The 15,248-nt window shown below is 34.0% G+C and overlaps 1 non-coding gene across 1 annotated transcript; it reads left to right on the forward strand.

The window, feature by feature from the left end:
* The first annotated feature begins 12,587 nt into the window (after positions 1–12,587).
* Trnah-gug (transfer RNA histidin (anticodon GUG)) lies at positions 12,588–12,659 on the forward strand. The gene has a single exon. It is a non-coding gene; the product is annotated as a tRNA-His (tRNA).
* The last annotated feature ends 2,589 nt before the right edge of the window (positions 12,660–15,248 follow it).

Consider the following 15,248-nt stretch of genomic DNA (forward strand, 5'->3'; position numbering starts at 1 on the left):
ATACTTTGAAAATGAATTACAAATGTAAATTAACTTTTATTCACTAGACTTATCGTATACTCGTACATACTAAGATTCAACGCCTTTAGAAACCCTGACGTGCACCTGGGCACACGACACACCTGTTGTGTATATCTTGTATATTCTGTGTTAGTTCCAGGGGTTTTCTTAAGTTGGACAAACAATAGACTTTAACTAGAGCAAAGCTCGTGGCAAAGCCACGAGTAGGTCTTCCGTTGTTGCTGCGAGTTGAAAATTTAAAAGATTTGGTGTCAAACGATTATAATGACTAATGACTAAAATTTCACTTCTGCCTTTGTTATAAAAACGTGTTGTGATTGAAAGCCTGTATAAAGACAGGAAGAATATGTTTTAGGAAAACTATTTGTCGAACACAGTTTGTGTAATTGTTTTGAAAACTCTTTAAAGCCCTGTCACACCAAGTTGCGTTCCCAGGGCGTGTTCATAGCGTTGTAAAATTCATGGAATTCGTAAGATCGCAAGGAAAATTTACAAGTGAAAATGTCAAGGCATCGTGATGGCGACTGAGGCGTCCTTACAGAGCTCCCAACTACGTTTCCACAGAGTTCTACTTGGCGATTGACTGCGCTCTCGCTGGGTATCCGCCGAGTGCTTATGACGTGCTAGGAGTTTTTACCACACGTCCACAGCGTGCCCTGCGCGCTGACTGCCTGCACATGCGCTGTCACGGCGTTCTAAAATATTCTAGGATATCCCACCGCGGCGAACGAAGATGCCGTTGCATTGTTACGGCGCTGTAGTAGACTCTGGTTCGTTTACCATGGCGTTTTACATTATTCATTGACGCAGCGGGATCGCCGTGTGGACGCAGCTCCAGTGTGACAGGGATTTAAACAATGAGAAGTTTAATGGCGAGTTAAATTTCTAAGGGTAACAAGGATTGTTATATACATGTATTCATGATTCATGTAAGGAAATGCACGCAAAAACGTGCATAAAAAACACGTAACTTCTGTAATTAAATCTTTCTAATTTTTTGAAGACTATGTGCAAGTTTGAAATTGTTGCGTGCTGTCAAAATTTGGTAAATAGCCAAAATTGATGGCATCTCTGAAAATTTGTTCAGGGCTGATATTATTTGATAATACGAGTAGACTTGAACATTTAAAGTAATAATCAGCTATGAAAGATCATCGGGGGAATTTATGCATAAGTGAGCGTCTAAATTTTACACCTGGTATACAGACACCGCTATGTAACACAAAAATTTAATAACATTATTTACAGAAATGAATATTACTTCTCTCGACGATGCAATAATATGCAAAATACCTATTTTTAAGTCAGTTTTTTCTCCTTTATCGGATCATAAGTAATTCTCTCAGAGAAAGTTTACGTATGTATTTTGAAAAAAAAACGGTAGAAACTTCAATATAAATAAGGGAAAAATTTAGGTGCTACGGTTTTTATTTTCAGTTACTTTAATTAGATGTGACAAAGGGGCATATTCGGTCGGAATTTTTGGGTAACATGTACATGAAGTAAATTTGATGCAAGTTCCATGTTTGCATTTTGTGGGTTTTTTGTTTTTTGCTTTTCTCTGTTTTATCATAAAGATATATATAAAAAATTACGTACGTCACAGGCAATATTTGCCTTCTCTATTTCTCTGGTATTTATAGATTGTGTATTCATTGTTGAACCTAAAATTAGTAGTCGACTGGCTGTAGCTGACTTTGTAAGTAAATTGAGTTGCATGACAACCTCATACCACACAACTTCAATTAAACTTTTTTGAAATCAATTTTCATATAATTAACACTAAAGAAAATCCCAAAGAACACATGTCCATCTCACTGAAGTGTAACTTTGAGAAGCGCATATAATTTTTGGAGGCAGATATGTCACTATATTATAGTCTGTAAGTCAAGTGAACTAATCTGTCCACACTTGCAATACTTTGATGATTTCTATGGCGACCGCCTGCACAGCATAATGTAGTCGTATTTCATAACATCTAATCCCAAGAACAAATTACCTTTGAAGGAAAGTAAAAAACATAATTAATTTATTTTAATAAAGTGGTGTAAATTATCACATGTGGTCATGTTGTTTTGAAAATAAAATACGTAATTAAGCTTTAATGAACGTTTGAAGTTGGAGAAATCGTATTTACTGGAGGCTGACATGATGTAGAACTCTTTTGTATTAAAAACCAAAAAAATTAATTATTTTGACATCACACCATCTATTCCGGTTTGGTTAACATATACAAATGAATGTACACAGTGCTCTGAATATAATGAACGCTGGTTTATGCCTTTCTGTTACTTAAATAATCGACTAAACAAAATAGATAATGTTTGAGTTCACACGTCAATCTAAAGAATAAATACATGTATCATTGTATGCATAAATATATGCATTTTCATAAGTAAATGACAGTTGTTAATCTGCTATCATTCAAAGTTGAAAACGACCTCGATTAAATTTTTTATTCCAAGTCAAGTTCTTTGCTAACTGAATAAATGTTATAATTGTAATCGGGGTGTTTAAAATTCATTCTTTAAAGTCGGAATTACCATGTCGAAATAACGACGGCAGGCATTTTCTATGATACTTGGCATCTGTTGACATGACAATTTCCACATTTACGCGGAGATTTCTCCGACACTAACCTCCGCTTTTAGATTTCAACGAACATGCTCTATTTGACGTTAGTTTGTAGTTTGCAAAGGTAAAAGAACGGTCTCAAATCAATATTGTTTCAAATTTTCCAGAACTTGTCATTTAAAGCGAATATCATGATTTACTAATATACTGATGTTATGTTGACAAGACAAACCGGAATAGATGGTGTGACGTCATAGATTAAAGTTCAATGGCAGCCCCCATGGCGGCGGGAAATTTAAATTAAGCGAACGATTTTCTTGATTTATTCATTGTTCCGGGGTTTTTAATGAAAATAAATACGATTTACAATTATAGTAGATGATAATTAATTGATTTATTGTACAACATATTTTTTATTATAATATATATAATTATGTTCATAACTATATAAAATAGAAGTTTAGCGTGTCCAACAGGTCAATTCATTATAGCCACGTTCTCAGATTATGTACTCGCACCTTTATTGTGAAAATGAACGTCTTATTGTTTGATAATTGACCACTTTGAAGAAAGCACCCTTCGAACTGTTGATTAATTACATAACAATTGATGATTTGCAGCCATAAATAACCTGGGGCTATATATGTTCTGAGCTGTGTGCGCTGAAGCGACACAAGATTTTCGGTAGCACGTGGCGATTGAATTAACGCAATAAAGAAAGTTGAAATTTACAAAGACTGACCGAATAAAAAAAACGGGTGGGAAAGAGAAACACGCTCAGGAGAAAATGTTACACATAAGAAGAAGTCACTATCAAATGATTTTCGACGGATCTGGAATTTTAAAAAAGAGCACTTGGCAGCGGGGCGGTGGGAGGGCAACACAGAAATAAGTTCGTTTTCACAATGAAATGATCGAACGACCATGTAAAAACATTACAGAAGTTATTTATAGGTGACCGATAGAATCTAAACAAAACTTGTTTCAAAACTCAAATGAATATTCTTTAAAATAATCACAGAATGCCTCAATTTAGGGCATTACTTTATCGTGCCAGCACCTACTGCAAACATGTATTACATGGAACTTTGATCATAAATTGATTTGATTTTTAAATTACCTTGTACGCTGTCGTATAAATCAATGCTAAATCAACTGTACGAGTAACATAATATAATAGTTGAAAACATTATAAAAAATAGTTGCGTTCATACAAAATACCAAACATGCACGCGTGATAAGGTAAATGTAGAAGATGTCACTTGCGCGGGATCTCCTCGGCCATGTGCGAGGGATGATCATTATTTAAAGGTTTTAATATTTGTGTTGTTGTTTTTTTTGGTTGATTGAAAACATTATTTGTACAGTTTTTAAAACATTTAAGACTTTCAAACCAACCATTCAAATATGTCTGACGAGTTGGAGTAATATCGCTTTTATTAATTTTCAGAACGACTTTTTAATTTACTCTCCAATGTTTGATTTAAACAGATACAAAATGAACAAACAATTATAACATATAGTTAAAACATTGTACAGTGTATTTACGGCTATATAAACTCAAACAAGTTCATATTCATGTAAGTGTGCGGGTGCGAATCTTGTGTATTTAACTAGATAACCGTTTACCGCTAGGTAGTGCAGCCGCGGATGATTTCCTCGGCCGCAGGCGAACGATAGATTACGTAAAGATCGAATTAACGCATACACACGCACAGCTCAGAACCTAGGAAGATTTGAAAAGTTTGCAATTTAATGACTGAAATCTATCAAATAGAAACTTTTTTTTTACTTAAAACCCACAATTGTCTATATGTATGATATTGCATTAGATTGAGAATGGCATTGCTTTTATTAATTAACTGAACGAGTTTTTAATTGACACCCTATCGTTTAATCCAATTGAAGAATAAACCTTTATGTGTACGTAATCAAAACTGAAACAATTCTTCAGTTCGAAGCTAAATTAACTCATATATGAGATACGCAACGCTCGTGTGTTGGATAACCGCTGACCGCTAGGTAGTCCAGCCGCGACCATGGTGACCGATTTTCTCGGCCGCGGGCGAGGGATAACTTACGTAATGATACGCACACAGCTCTGATTCAAGGTGGATTTTAAATGCATGCAGTATGATAACTAAAATGTAATGCATAGAATTTTTTTCAATACTTATTTTGTGTTTTACTAGAGAAGACAAAGAATGTTTTGTTTTTCGATTCTCGTCTTTAAGGACTGTGCACTATAAGAACTAAACAACAATGACTTAAACTTCGGAATTCTTTAAATAAAAATCAAAGTACTGATAGTACTGTTAGACGGTGGCGCCGTTTGAAAGTGGCATATTACATGTACGATATTTAGTAATTATTGTTGTCGAAAATCCAAAGCCACTATCCCATACATGTACTAATACTTAACGCTTACTCGCACAACTGGTCGTGAGTTTTCTACATGAATAATTCTGTGGAAATTGTAGTTGTGATCACAATCCACACTTTACAAATGTTGTCGTCTCTCTTTATCGTCATCTTTTGGGGGAAAACCCATAGATTTATCACAGTAGCCTTTGTAGTATAGAAGTTTGTATCTTTATGTTTGTATCTATATCAGTTGACATTAAAACTCCGTTTTAGGTAATACATGTACTACATGTTTGTATTTTGATTGCCCCAGAATGACTCATTAAATATGTGGGTTGCCACCACATATTGAATGAATAATTAAAATCAAATCCAAAGCGATTTCATCACAGTACGCCCAAATATTTGATTGTATAAAGAAGGGGATTTTTGGGGGGTTTTCCCTTTTGACATTTGGGTTGACCCCGTAAAGGGGAACAACTTTTGAAAAGTGTGGATTGGATATAATTAATGGATAAAATACTTATCAGGTTTTTACTGATTATTTGGTAGACATGTAGTATGTTTATTGTCCCTCTCGACAGCATTTTCCGTTAATTTCTTCACGGGGAAACAGTTGCAGTTTTGTGAACCATCAACTTGCTTTTGTCTTCATAGTCAGTTGATACATTTAGGTGTAAAGAAAACAGAATAGTTTACAAGAACCTGTTTGATAAAACTGGTATTGCTTGTCATCATGAAACAGAAGAGTCAATCAATATTTTATCTTCGACTTTAGTGGATCCATTTGCTCACAGCGAAAGCAAATAAAAAATTGAAAAAAATATATCATACAATAGACAGTCGCGGCAGTTTTATTAATGATTAATTGTATTTAGCTATAGATTCATTCAAACCATTTGAATGGATTCGGGAAAGTCACATGTATATTTTATCGCTTCTCATTTGTTCACAGCGAAAGTGAATAAAAATTCAAAAAAAATATCATACAATAGACAGTCGCGGCAGTTTCATTAATGATTAATTGTATTTAGCTTTAGATTCATTCAAACCATTTGAATGGATTTGGGAAAGTCACATGTATATTTTATCGCTTCTCATTTGTTCACAGCGAAAGTGAATAAAAATTTGAAAAAAAATATCATACAATAAACAGTCGCGGCAGTTTCATTAATCATTAATTGTATTTAGCTATAGATTCATTCAAATCATTTGAATGGATTTAGGAAAGTCACATGTATATTTTATCGCTTCTCAGTACACTTTAACTCGCATAATTTACTTGCTACATTAAACTCTTCTAGTAAACTTACAACAAATATTGATTAATTATTCAAAATCAGTTTTCAAAAAAAACCAAACAAACAAAATCCAAGTTGAACGCATGTTTTTCTGACCGTACAGCTGTGTATATAAATATCATTTTATTCTTTGCATGTACTATATACACTATATCTAGGGTTCGCAAATCCCAGCAATATTTCCGGTAAGCTATAGTTCTGTAGCTCAGCGGAAAACAACAGTCATCTATGAAGCACATTTTTTGCCTTCATGTTTCATTATTTATCGCAAATATAGCATGGATGTATACGCTATTGCTGATGTAGCATTTCGTTGAGTGATGACACTTTCTAACCGTTGTGTATTTCGATTGCGAGTCGCAACAAACTGGCGCATTTATATATAAGGCCTGCCTATTATGGAAACAAATGTCGAAGAAAGCTCATAATAGAGTTGTACTCGCGAGATAAAAATTATTTGAGAACAAAAGGGGCGATATTTACGTACATGTGTAATAATGTTATCTGTTAGTGAAAAAATCCCCCCAAAACCAAAGAAAAGGTTCTCTAAAAGCAGAGACGTCGACTGGCGCATATGGATTAAAGTCACAGAATGAGATTGTACTTCGCTCATCAAATTGCGTTATTCAGTTTATTGCGAAAAAATTCGTCAGAAACTGGTTAGTGAACAAAACTATTATCTCTTACATTACTGTTCACAATGTACAATAAATGTATATGGAATATTGCATGAGTTGAACCGATTGTTTTTTCTCACAAAAAAAGCTAGCGTTTGCTGCAAATTATTTAGAGATACACGAGCTGACACGCCGTGAAATCCATAAGACGTTTTCAGGCACGTAGCATCGTTTTTGAAAGTGGGGGGGGGGGGGGGGGGCAGACTCATCCAAAAAATCTTGACAAGCAAAAAAAAAACCAAAAAAAAAACGGAAGCTTTTAAGTTTCCCAAAATCTTCAAAATCCTAATCCGTGGGGGGGGGGACTATATAACTTCATTTTAATTCCATTTTTTATATGTAAATTTTTAAAATCTTGTTGCTGCGAAAAAAAGTGGGGGGGGGGGGGGGGCAGGCCCCCCTGGCCCCCCCTGATGCTACATGCCTGGTTTTACAGCATATGTCTTCAATCCCTTATTTGCTTACAAAAAATCTGAACTGAAAATCTTTGAAACATCGTAAAATGTGGTTTGTTTATATATGTAAAATTGTAAAATGGCGACTCGATTTGCACGTGAATTTTACAATCCGAGGTCGATCGATTACCGTGTTTGAGAAAAAGTCAGTACTATTGGCATCCACACACTTTTATCCACCTTGTACCGAGTTCGAACTTTCTTTGCTATAGCAAGTAAAGCGTCAAATTCAGTAGTAAATATTGTCTGATGAATATTGAGGTTCCTGTAATAAAATTGATGTTCCTACAGACTGAGTGGGTTACAAAATAAGGTTCATGTAAATCACAGGTCAGTCCAAAATTAAACACATTTGTATCGTAAATTTCAAGTTTTTTGTATGTTTGAAAACACATGCACACTTGTAGAAGAAAGTGTGCCATTGATCGGTTGAAAATCAATAAAATGTAATTTATGTAATATTTATTGTCAGTATCTGTTGTGAATTCTTTGGAATAAGCTACAACAAAATAAATATTCTGCCTCAACTAAAATTAATGCGTTGAAAAATTGCTTGTTTAAATAGTGTGTTTCTGACAATTGTTTACATCATAAAAAACAAGAAGCGATTATTGTGAAATCTCTTAGCAAATTATCGCAGTGATATAGTTTATGCAGCCCTGATACAGAGTTTAACGTCACAACTGGCAGTTGGTGCATAAATTATCGATACCGCGTAAGCAGACAGGGTAACGGCCAATTTAAAATAAAACACAATTTCATAAATATTATTTAAACATATGTACAAAATAATTAGCAGCTATAATGCTTAAAATATCTGATAAGATTAAAATTAGTTCTCATACTGAAATCGACACATAGGTAGAACATTGTCTGTAACAGAGTTATCGTTTATTATCCGCTAGGGTCCCTGTGAGAAATACTCTTCCGGTCAGGACGGTAGCAATAGACCGTGGCTATTTATAGCCACCGTCTAAAAACAGCATGTGTTCTAATTTTTTGTCTCTCATGAATTAAAGCCTCCTGTATAAACCAGCATACTTTCTGTGGTCACTTTATGCAAGTTTTAGGCACAAAGACTTTCGTTAAGTTGCCAAATGAAAACAGGTACATGTTAACATGTAAAGCGTTTTACACTCATACTACACAAATCACTTACAAAATAACATTGTAACGACCTTTATAAGATCCCAACCAACAACTTTTCCAGCGACAGCCATATCGAAATCCTAACCGTTTTTGAGTTATTCAGCAAAATCTTTTAAGGGCTACTGGCCCTTTATTTAAAGGGCCAGCCCTCTTTTATTGGTGTCAAATGAAAGCCCTTATCATTCTGCACAACTTTTGTTCTATATGTATTTAGGAAATATTTCAAACTAAAAAGTTACGAAGCTAAAACATTAGAAAATTTTTGCTATTTTTAGAACATAGATTTCGATTGATTAATTCGAGTGGAAGCAAGTAAAGCGTCAAATTCAGTAGTAAATATTGTCTGATGAATATTGAGGTTCCTGTAATAAAATTGATGTTCCTACAGACTGAGTGGGTTACAAAATAAGGTTCATGTAAATCACAGGTCAGTCCAAAATTAAACACATTTGTATCGTAAATTTCAAGTTTTTTGTATGTTTGAAAACACATGCACACTTGTAGAAGAAAGTGTGCCATTGATCGGTTGAAAATCAATAAAATGTAATTTATGTAATATTTATTGTCAGTATCTGTTGTGAATTCTTTGGAATAAGCTACAACAAAATAAATATTCTGCCTCAACTAAAATTAATGCGTTGAAAAATTGCTTGTTTAAATAGTGTGTTTCTGACAATTGTTTACATCATAAAAAACAAGAAGCGATTATTGTGAAATCTCTTAGCAAATTATCGCAGTGATATAGTTTATGCAGCCCTGATACAGAGTTTAACGTCACAACTGGCAGTTGGTGCATAAATTATCGATACCGCGTAAGCAGACAGGGTAACGGCCAATTTAAAATAAAACACAATTTCATAAATATTATTTAAACATATGTACAAAATAATTAGCAGCTATAATGCTTAAAATATCTGATAAGATTAAAATTAGTTCTCATACTGAAATCGACACATAGGTAGAACATTGTCTGTAACAGAGTTATCGTTTATTATCCGCTAGGGTCCCTGTGAGAAATACTCTTCCGGTCAGGACGGTAGCAATAGACCGTGGCTATTTATAGCCACCGTCTAAAAACAGCATGTGTTCTAATTTTTTGTCTCTCATGAATTAAAGCCTCCTGTATAAACCAGCATACTTTCTGTGGTCACTTTATGCAAGTTTTAGGCACAAAGACTTTCGTTAAGTTGCCAAATGAAAACAGGTACATGTTAACATGTAAAGCGTTTTACACTCATACTACACAAATCACTTACAAAATAACATTGTAACGACCTTTATAAGATCCCAACCAACAACTTTTCCAGCGACAGCCATATCGAAATCCTAACCGTTTTTGAGTTATTCAGCAAAATCTTTTAAGGGCTACTGGCCCTTTATTTAAAGGGCCAGCCCTCTTTTATTGGTGTCAAATGAAAGCCCTTATCATTCTGCACAACTTTTGTTCTATATGTATTTAGGAAATATTTCAAACTAAAAAGTTACGAAGCTAAAACATTAGAAAATTTTTGCTATTTTTAGAACATAGATTTCGATTGATTAATTCGAGTGGAATAATTGGATAAAACTAAAATACAAAAATCAGAGGACAATATTCAAAGTGTCAATAATAAAGATTTTTAACTATAAATTGTTTACTACGGACCATTTCGGAGCCTTTGTCTGGAAACTAATGCCCCTAAAATTTTAGAAAAAGGGGAATAACTCAAAACCGGAAGCTGTGATTTCAATTCTTTTTGTGCTCTAAAAACCTCATTCAATATACAATATTACGTGAAAATTTGAACGAAATCGGATGACAAACAAATAAGTTATTGAGGTTTTAAAAACGTCTAGAAGAAGAAAAATAATAATGAAGAAGAACCATCAGAATCAGTACAAGGTCTTCCGTTGGAAACGGAAGTCCTTAATTAGATATACACAAACATGCACCTGGGCACACGACACAACTGTTGTGTATATCTTGTATATTCTGTGTTAGTTCCAGGGGTTTTCTTAAGTTGGACAAACAATAGACTCTAATTAGATATACACAAACGAACAAAATTATGTCTAGACAAACAAAGCAGTAATATCCTGCCCGATATAACAAAGGCAGTTGAGAGTCTTTTCATCTTTGTATCTAGCAGATCTAGAGTTAGAAATAATGAAAATTGAAAAAAAAAATACAAACCTTAAACCGATTAACAAATTAAATCATGCATTTTTGGTTCATTATCATTATTTTGTTTAATAACCAGATGAACTGAGAGAGAGAGAGAGAGAGAGAGAGAGAGAGAGAGAGAGAGAGAGAGAGAGAGAGAGAGAGAGAGAGAGAGAGAGAGAGAGAGAGATTTTTCACCGATTAATTTATAATAGGAAACAAACATACTTTAATTAGTTTTATGCACATATTAAGATACAGAGACTGCGCGCATCCCTACACTAATTTTGAAACCCCCCAAAAATTAATTAATTAATTAATTAAAGAATTTATTTATACTACTATATTAAAATAATAGACTCGATTTTGGGGGCTTTAATGCCGAGAAATCGGATGAATACTGTCTTTTGTTTTATATATTTTAAACATCATTGGTACTTGAAGGTTACCAATTTGTTTTTATTTTTTCTCAATCAAGCTTCGCTAATTAATAATCAACGAAAATTCCTTTCAAAAATCCGGAAATCATCTGAATATTTTGGATTTTACAATCTTGCGCATGAGCATAACATTCACGCTAAATCACGGGATGCTCTTTAGTTTATGTTTTCAAAATATCACATTTGCATGAATAAACTCAGAAAAGATATTACAAATACGTGAAAAATTTCATTGTAAATTTGTCATATATTCATCAGAGAAAATACGGGAGATAACTCTAACTCAGTGCGTATAATACGAAAAATCCCGAGAGTTCCGAATGTCAACATGGTGTGTAAAAAAGTTGGTGAAAAGTGTGAAATTCTTCGATCATTAGTATGAATTAAATTTTAAGATGAAAGGTATATTTACAGCCTCAACATGATTTTTTGTGAATAATTTGACTGTTATTTTCAATGCAGCTTCATTAATTTTCTCCAAAATCGTTTCGGAGCGATTCAGATCTTCAATTTTTGCTACATTACGGGTGTATATATCGGAGGCGTTATAACTATGGTGATGGCCTGTCCCGAGACTTTTCAATTAGATTTTTCTAACTAAGCAGAGTGTATTGAAATTAATACATGTAGGCTTCAAGCTTGGTTATGTAAATGTCAACAATACGGTGTGTCGATGTATCTATTTCGTAAATGTCCAATGTTATATGCCAACCCTTGCACGCACGGGTCAAAGTCTAGTGAATATAAAGATTGATTTAATATGGAAAAATTATTAGAATTAAGTCACCACACTCATTGAAATATAGATATTCCAACGTCAAAATAATATACACCTAAATTAATTGGATATATAAATCCAAATATCTTTAAAGTATTACAAACTAAATCCAAGTAAAAATGAATTATAAGATAAATAAATTAATATATAAATATCGCTATATGTACAGAACATGCATGTGTTACAATAAAAGATAAAACACTTTGTCGAATACTTATGCCAGTGCAAAGCTGGCATTTTTTGTGCCCGTCTGAGGTGAGGTTTTTGAAAAAATAACATGTTATGTTGCGAAATAATTTTAATCACTTCTGTCATAAATACATCTCACCTGTCAAATGAGATATTAACATTAATAAACTATACTATATCGAAATAAAAAAAAAATAATTGTGTAAAAAATGAACTAAAATCCAACTACATGTAATATGTTTTTATAAATTTTGTAAATGATATGGCATGGGCATGGGTTTGAAATAGCAGTTTGCAATTAAACATAACCAACTACATTACTTTTAAACACAATATATTTACCTAATTACATGCTTTCATGTCTTCACCTTCATGAAAAACAACAGGTGTTCTAAATTTATCAATATTTATCATTTGTCACAGATATAGCTGCTATCCAGGTATACTATAAGATATTAATTTAAACTGGTTTATGGAATGAACATCTGTCCATATAGCCGTGATCGTATAGTGGTTAGTACTTCGCGTTGTGGCCGCGACAACCCAGGTTCGAATCCTGGTCACGGCAGTGGCTGTGCAGTCGCTGTTACGGCAGGGCAGTACATTTTTGTGGCTCTTCGTTACAAGTTTGTGCTCTTTGTGCACTTTCATCTTGGAAAGTGCATATAAGAGATACGTCTATTAATATTATGTAGTTCTATAGATTTTTTTTAAGTGACTAAGAGAATACGGTGTGACAATTTAGTTACGATACTTATCTTACAAAGAAGTGTTATAAAAGTTTTACCAGATTATACTTTCATTCTCTCCTTATATGCTTTCTTTGTTTCAATATGATATGATTATTATAACAAACTTATGGTGTTCCGATGGGGCCACTTCGACCTTCGCACTTTCGCCTTTAGGTCGAAGATGCGAGAGTGCGAAGTTGCGAAGGCGAAAGTGCGAGAGTGCGACGGCGAAGGAGCGAAAGTGCGAAGATACGACGGCGAAGCGCGAAGATGCGAAGGCGAAAGTGCGAAGGTGCGAAGGCGAAGGAGCGATACTACTATCGCTCCCTCGCTTTCGCAACTTCGCACTGTCGCCTTCGCACTTTCGCACTTTCGCCTTCGCCTTTTTTGATAGCATTCAGAAAGTCTCGGTCTATTACATAGAATTTGATGCAGGCACCGTACTCGCAAAGGTTTTCCGATTAATCCATGATATCATCGGTACGCATGCGCTAAGCCATTGTGCTTACTATGAATGTTTATAAATATTTTAATGTGTATATGTGACATTTATGTTTACCAGTGTTGGCTATGCCTAATCGTTATATACTCCATATAAAATGTAAGGTCCGCCATAATGTATACATATGCACTTCCAGACTCCTGTCACTTACCAGCTGTCTGTTTAACACAGATCAAACACAGTAACATTCTAATTTCATTATGCGACACTCCTTGCTGATGTATGGATCTAGAGGTGGAGAGGGGGTCCCCCCCCCCGGAAAATTCAATACTAATAACTTCACACATGCAGTAAAGGGAGAGAGAAGGTCCGGATCTCATCCCCCCGGAAAATTTAATTTCATTAATTATATATAATAAAATCTCCAAAATATGTCTCGGAACCCTCCCCCACCCCCGACAAATATAATTATTTATCCACCCCACCCCCTAGAAAAAGTTATGGATCTGCGCAGGCTGTTGAAAATAAATTCTAAAAAGTCCATCGTCTGCCTCAGATGTCCTTTTATACAGCTAAAATTGTCTTTAAACGATAGAGAGCTCCATAATTATAAAAAGGCGAAGGCGAAAGTGCGAAGATGCGAAGGCGAGAGTGCGAAGTTGCGAAGTTGCGAAGGCGAGAGTGCGATAGTAGTATCGCTTCTTCGCCGTCGCAACTTCGCACTCTCGCCGTCGCAACTTCGCGCTTCGCCGTCGCATCTTCGCACTTTTGCTCCTTCGCCGTCGCACTCTCGCACTTTCGCCGTCGCAACTTCGCACTCTCGTACCTCGACCTAAAGGCGAAAGTGCGAAGGTCGAAGTGGCCCCATCGGAACACCATACAAACTACATGTATTTAACATATGTTTAACACATCTTTTAAAATATGAGTTGGTTTAATAATGATTTGTCCTATCGATTTTCATCGTTATGGTGTATTGCTCCACCAAACTTTTATTTTATGAATCGTTAAATTATTCTTTCTGTAGCATGATTATGTTGTTTAAGATATATTCCCCCTTAATATCTTACACGCTTTTTATGAGAAAGTGAAAAATCTCTTTTATTAGAAAGTAAGACACTGTAGAGTTTAAATTTGGGTTTGAAAAATATGACAAAAGATGGGTTTTTTTTTCATAAATCCTTTTAATTAATGCCTTATTGATTTAAATGGTCATGAGTTGTTGACACAAAATATTGTACTTTACCGTGTTTTACTTGTAACCAAAACAGATTTTTCATATTATCATTAAAATGCCAGAATCTTTGTATAAAATAATTAAAAGCATATATCTTTCTTTAAATAACCTTTCTGTGATATAAAGAAATCGATTTGAATCAAATAAATACAATAACTTCGTGCATTTTTATTCTAATTGTGTAAAATGCATGAATTTTTATATCATCAAATCTAACTTAAGAATACTTTTTTCTAAGAAACAAAAACAAATATATACTGTGTATGAGTGTGCGCGTGAAAAAATGAAATAAAGTGACAACACTCATTCAAAGATATACTATAATTTAACATAGAAAATATATAAACGTCAACGGGATACATAAATAGTGTTAAAGAATCATAAGCATATACAAAATACATCCTATTTTAAGACAAATAAGTAAATTAAATATATAAATATAAAAATATGTACAATACTTAAATGTTTAAAATAATTTAAAAACAATGCCCGTGCCAAGTCTTAGAATGATGCAGTTTTCGAACAAAAAAATAAGTATGTCCTAAGAGAGACCACTATCATTAATGTATTTTTTGTCATCAATTCCCTTCGGGAAATTTTAGATTCTTAGGATTTTCTTTATACATGTATTCAGAGGAAAACTTATTTTATAGAAATGTTTATTTCCAATGAAATATTAGTTTTAACAGGTAAATATCTCACCTGTCAGGTAAGACACACTAAACCAAAATTTGTGATACATATCTA

This window comes from Magallana gigas, chromosome 7, assembly GCF_963853765.1.
Source record: "Magallana gigas chromosome 7, xbMagGiga1.1, whole genome shotgun sequence".
Taxonomy (NCBI): Eukaryota; Metazoa; Mollusca; class Bivalvia; order Ostreida; family Ostreidae; genus Magallana; species Magallana gigas.